The sequence below is a fragment of the Helianthus annuus genome, chromosome 4 (genome assembly GCF_002127325.2).
Source record: "Helianthus annuus cultivar XRQ/B chromosome 4, HanXRQr2.0-SUNRISE, whole genome shotgun sequence".
Classification (NCBI taxonomy): domain Eukaryota; kingdom Viridiplantae; phylum Streptophyta; class Magnoliopsida; order Asterales; family Asteraceae; genus Helianthus; species Helianthus annuus.
Genome location: NC_035436.2, coordinates 59,540,322 through 59,546,728, shown reverse-complemented (window position 1 = coordinate 59,546,728; position 6,407 = coordinate 59,540,322).

The following is a 6,407-nucleotide window of genomic DNA, read 5'->3' as shown; positions in this document are numbered from 1 at the left end:
GGTTCACTAAAAATGGTAACCTCTGCTGAAGAAAGAAGTCCCCAGTACCAAGAAAAAGGGGCATCAGTGGATGATTTCGGGGAAACTCTCCCTAAGTCAACCACTGATACAACCACCACTGGTGGGAAATCAGATGATCCCATTAACTTGGGTGATGGTTTAAAATACAGAGAATTGACGGAGAGGGTTGATAAATTTGACACATCTGTTGCAGTCATCAAGTCTATGCTGCAACAGTTGTTACAAGCTCAAAAGGCAACACCCATTGCTACAACATCTGCAACATATGCTCCATCTCCTGCTGAGCTCTAGAATTTGTTTCAACCTATGTTTCATCAACAAAGACAATATGCTGATCAACAACATGAAGTTCAAATTCAAAAGATCAGAAATCTGATGGAGGCTAGGTTCAAGGACACACAAGCAGATATCAAGGCAATTAAGGCCCATTTACTACAAACCACTGGCACTGCTCCTCCTTCAATCATTTTTGTTGACAATCCACCTAATGATGCCAAAAAGGGGGAGAAAAAGAAGAAGGGATATGAAGATGGTTTATACATTAAACCAGATCCATTGTCTAAACTGGTTGTGGAAATCCCAAGGTCAGATGGTTCCAAAAAGGTTGATGAGAGTCAAAATGCTTTTGCTGCATTAAAAGCAAACATGAAAGAGTCATTGGAAATAAAAGGGTCTAAAAGGTTTGAGCAGGAGAAGAAAGTTTTGATGGAAAAGGAAGGGTACTTCTGAACCCAAGGAAGAGCAGGGTAAACCTAAAAGAAGACAGCCTACTAGAATAGTAAGGCAACCCAAAATCACACCTTCCAGAACCACAAAACATACTCCCCAAATCCCCAAAAGTTCCTCTCATCAAACCTCCAAACCAACAGATGTTGAGACACCTGTTGTATCAACAATTGTTGGTACTTCAGTTGTTTCAACATATGTTACCCCAACAACTGCCATCACTACTAATCAACTCACATTCAATCCACTGCTATACCAAAAACAACCTCACTACCACCAACACCACCTGCCAATAAGTAGAAGACAACAGCTGATACATCAACTGTTGTAGTGACAACAGTGGTTGAAACACCAGTTGTTTCAACAACTGTTAGTCAGACATCAACTACTTCAATCACCACCACTCAACCCGCAAAAACACCACCAACCTCTTCTAAGCACAAAAGGAGAAGGGTAACTAACATTGTACTGGAAGATCACACTTCCCCAACTGCAACATCTACACAACCACTGTCCCTTGTCACCATTCCAAACCCTGTTCCATTATAATCAGCTCAAGTTCTGAATTCAAACACTGCTATTGTTCCTGTGGGATTACAATACCCATTGGATTTTCCAGCAGTCAAAGAGGAGATAAAATCATTTTACTCTGAAGATGACCCTGCAAAAAGGAAAATTCCTTCCATTCAAGGTTATCCTTTCCCAAGAAACATTGAAGAGTATCTCAAAATAAAAGCTCAACAAGCAGAAGATATATCTAAAAGAGATACAGAGGGAAAGTCTGACAAAGAGATTTGGAGAAATCTGCAATACCTACTCACCAAGGTCAGAACTTTAGAATAGTTCTCAAAAGACCTTTGTCAAAAACTGTCTGAAAGAGATGATGAAAGTATGAGGAAAGACTATCTTGAATATATCATGGCATACAAGAAGTACAGGGCAGAAAAGCACCAGTACAAGGAATGGACCATCAGTGAGCTAGAAAAAGAGACAGCCAGAATTCAAGAAATGATTAAAAGCAATGTAAAGCAGACTCCTCCAATCTGGGCCAAGTACAAGAAAAATGTACCAGAAAGAACCTTACAGTTGAAAAGAATGAAAGAAGAACTGATAACTGCTGATTATGGGTCAAGGAACCAGGTCACAAGGTGGTCAGAGGATAAAGTGTTAGCCACTCTTAAAAAGTGGAAGAGTTGAGGAAAAGAGATCCCACTGCTCCTCAAAAGCCTGATTATCCAGAAGCAGTGGTTCCAGTCAGAAAACAAAAGTTACCAATCAGGAGACCCACTGTTCCAACTGCTGCCATCTATTATCAAAGAAGGAAACAACAGCAGATGGATGCAGTTTCAAAAGAAGACCAAGCTTCAGAAGAATATATCATGAAGATGGTTCTTCAGACACTTATGGCAGAAAACCAAGACTCAACACAATCACAAGACCTTGCCAAAGTTGTCATAACCAGGCCTCAATCTCCAAACTCATCTGCAATAAAAACTCTCCCAAGAAACCCGTTGGATTCAAAGATACTAAAGTGGAAGTCTGACAAACAGACCAACGTATCGACTCTGCTCAAAATGGTGAGGTGAAGCATATATCAAGGGAACAAGCACTTGGCCTGGGATGAGGACGATACAGATTCCATGGACTTTGAATTACAATTCAAAGGACAAGTCAGGGAATTATTGATGAGGCAATAAAGATCCAAATTAATGAAGAGTTTTGGCATCATCTATTCCAGGGGGAGATTGTTGGGATTGAACCCTACCAAAGGAACAGTTGATAAAGCCAAAACTGGATCAGATCAGTGGATTCACAATAAGAAGTTATTTGCGACAGTTCTTTCCCTTTAAAAGTGGCCTAACATCTGATGACCTCTATCTACTGTCCTTCTACAACAACTGCTGATCTTCAACAACTGATGAGACTTAAAGACTGTTGAAGATGAAACACTGATGCTCAATCTACTGTCATGGTTCAAGTACTGCTGAGAGAGACAAAGCACTGCTAGGAGTATAACAATGGAATGAGAAGTAGTAGTTTAGTTTATTTCTTTGTATTGATGTAATAGCAGTAGTTGTATAGATAAGTGGTTATAGGTTGTTAGGAGGTTAGATGTCACTTTCATGGTGACGTCAGCAAAGATGCTTCAGTGGTTTGTTCTATTAGCTCTCTTCTTCACCAAGTCATTCTATATGAACAAGTCATTGTGAGCTCAGGCTGAGGGGGAGATTGTATGCATGCATGCTGTGTAATTGAAGAGTGTAATAAATATAATCATTCAATTCCATGTTAAACATGTTTGTTGAAAGAAATTCTCTCTTTTGATTGTGTGTTGAAAGTTTGTTCCATTTAATTCCGTTGCACTTATTTCTGATTCATCTTCATTATTATCAAACAAGCACAATCATAAGAAACTCAGGTCCTAACACCCCATGTCATTTTTCACATTACCCCATGCTAAACATTTTTTCACATGCGATATTCATTCTTCCACATGCGATTTTGTCCATCTGCACACCCCATGCCATTTTTCACATTACCCCATACTAGCCATTTTTTTCACATGCGATTTCATTTGCATGAGATTTCAAAACATGCGATTTCATTGCATTTTCAAGCCATGCGATTTCATTTGCCTTTTTATAACATGCGAAGATTGAATTCGCATCAGATCGTACGGCTGGGATGATCGCGTACGTATCGTACGATAAGCCCTATTGTAAGTTACACTTTCTATACATACATATATATATATATATATATATATACAGGGGGCTGCTAGAATGAGAACCACCCCGAGTTGTAAGAACCGTGAGAACTACACCCCACGGAGCGCCGTTCGCCGCGATTTTTTTTACAAGTAGATGTGTGCATTATAAACACGGCCGTAAAAAATCACGGCGAACGGCGCTCCGTGGGGTGTACTTTTTTACACCTCAAGTTTGGTGTTTTTAAATTTTTTTTCTTTTTTCTTTTTTTTTCACCAAACTTGAGGTGTAAAAAAGTACACCCCACGGAGCGCCGTTCGCCGTGATTTTTTACGGCCGTGTTTATAATGCACACATCTACTTGTAAAAAAAAAATCGCGGCGAACGGCGCTCCGTGGGGTGTAGTTCTCGCGGTTCTTACAACTCGAGGTGGTTCTCATTCTAGCGGCTCCCTATATATACATACATACATATATATATATATATATATAGGGGATCGCTAAAATGAAAACCACCTCTAGTTGTAAGAACCATGGGAACCACTTTCTAGCCTTTAGATCAACAAGATGGATGGATGAGATTAAAAGTAACAAAAATTAATATTAAATGGTTTTTGTCTTATTATGTCTTTAATATTATAATCCAAAAGGGTAATTTGGTAAAATAACTCTATTTTGTCTTTTTGTCTTTATTGTTTTTTATTAGTTTTTTGTATTATTATATTACTTTTTATTTTTTAAACATAACTTTTTTATTAAAAACATTTTAAAATTCAGATTTTTTAAAGGTTTTTTTTATACTTTTTACAATTCAAGTTTTACGTTAACTTTTTAAGTTTTACGTTTTTTTGACGCGCCGTTTTTACGCCGAGTTTTTTCAAGCGTCGTTATTTTTTACGCGCCAATTTTTTAACGCCGTTGTTTTACGCGCCGTTTTTTAACGCCGTTTTTTCAACGCCCCCGTTTTTACGCGCCAACTTTTTAACGCCGTTTTTAGGCGCCAATTTTTTAACGCCGTTTTTTACGCGCCGTTTTTTAATGCCGATTTTTACGCGCCAATTTTTTAACGCCGTTTTTTAACGCTGTTTTTTCAACGCGTCGTTATTACGTTATACGTTTTTAACGCCGTTTTTTACACGTTTTTTTACGTAACAGTTTTTACGTTTTATGTAAACTTTTTGCGTTTTTACGTTTTAGGTAAAACTTTTTACGTTTTACGTAAAACTTTTTTACGGTTTTACGTTTTACGACCGCCAAAAAACTTTACGTTTTACGTTAAACTTTTTACATTTTACGTTTAACGTTTTTACGCTTGACGTTAAAAAGTTTACATTTTACGTTTAAAAGTTTACGTTAAACTTTTTACGTTTTACATTTTACGTGCAACTTTTTATGTTTTACGCTTCACGTTTTTACGTTTTAGGTTAAAAAAGTTTACGGTTTACGTTAAAAAGTTTACGATGTAATTTTTTTTTTACAAAAAAATTTTTACGCAAAAACGAACGCACCCAGAAGTCGCAAACTTGGGAGGTGTCTCAGATATATTGTTATCATCATCGACGCCTCAAAAAAATATAAAAAACCAACAAACAAAAATAAAAAAAACGAGTGGAATCTTAAAAAAAAAAACGATGTTTTGGCTCAGATTATCCGATAAAACAAGAGGCTGCAAAAAGTGGGGTTGCAGGTTCAAAAAACCTACCCTCCGCCGTCCTTGACGCGCCATCGTCAGCAAAATCTACGTTTTTTTTTGCATCATCGCCGCCCATCCATCGAATCAAAACCCACAGATTCATAGAACACAGATCAAAACCCCCCAAACATATCAAAAAACCATCAGATTCGTAAAACTTAAAAATTTCAACCAGATCATTCAAACCAGAAGGAACATGAACATGTTTCAACCCAGATCATTCAAACCAGAAGGAATAGTAGCATCATTCAAACCAAAATAAAAAAATATCAAGAACAGAGACCAAACACCCACCATTTCATCGTCATCAGCAGCAACCGTCGTCACCACCGCCGTGGCGGCGTTGCAGTCACTAGATCAAACCTGTTACAAGTAATAGATTTAAAAAAAAACATCAAAAATGAAAGGCTCCGATCATAATACCAAAACCCCCTTCACCTCAGTCACTCATAACCCTCCACACATCTGGCCGTCGTTTCCTCCATAACCATCGATCTCACTCTCTCTCCACCGTTGAATCCACATCTTCATCATCCTCTCTCTTCTCAATCCAATGGCCAGCAACGATCCGACCACAGGGAGAAGGAGGAAACCACCACCGCCGAAGAAGAAGATACCAGAGCTCAGGTCGCTCCGATCATCCAGACCACAAGGAGAAGGAGCAAACCACAGGTCTTACCGTCACTGCCGTATTGGGTCAGAGAGAGGTGTGTTGTCACACCCCGATTTCCACGTGTCTCACCGGTGGGCCCGGTGGGGGATTACCGTGACGATGTTGGCAACAATATAGTCAAACCACACAATTATATAAATGCACAGCGGAAGCTTTAAAGATAAATAAATACTCCAACCTCTGGTGGTAATATCAAATGTATTACAGAAGTCGAATGTATCCACAGCGGATCAAAATAATAATAAAATATTGTTCATTCAGATACGGCATCGAGTTTGCGAGACTATTCGTGATGCCTAGGAAGCTATTACCAGCCCATTTCGTATAGTACCTGCACTTAATCTTTTGGGGAAAAATACGTCAGTTTACACTGGTAAATACATTCAACTGACACATTTGAAAATGTTTATTAAAATTGATTTGAATGCACAAGGCACAAACTCTTTTATAACTTGGGAAAATTATTAAAATCTTGTGAACGTTTTACATGTTCTTTTATGCGTTCAGTAGCCCGGGTCGTGCCGGGTTAAAGATTTATAGACACACCACATTGCGTAAAACCGTAGTATAAAAACCAACGGCTACGT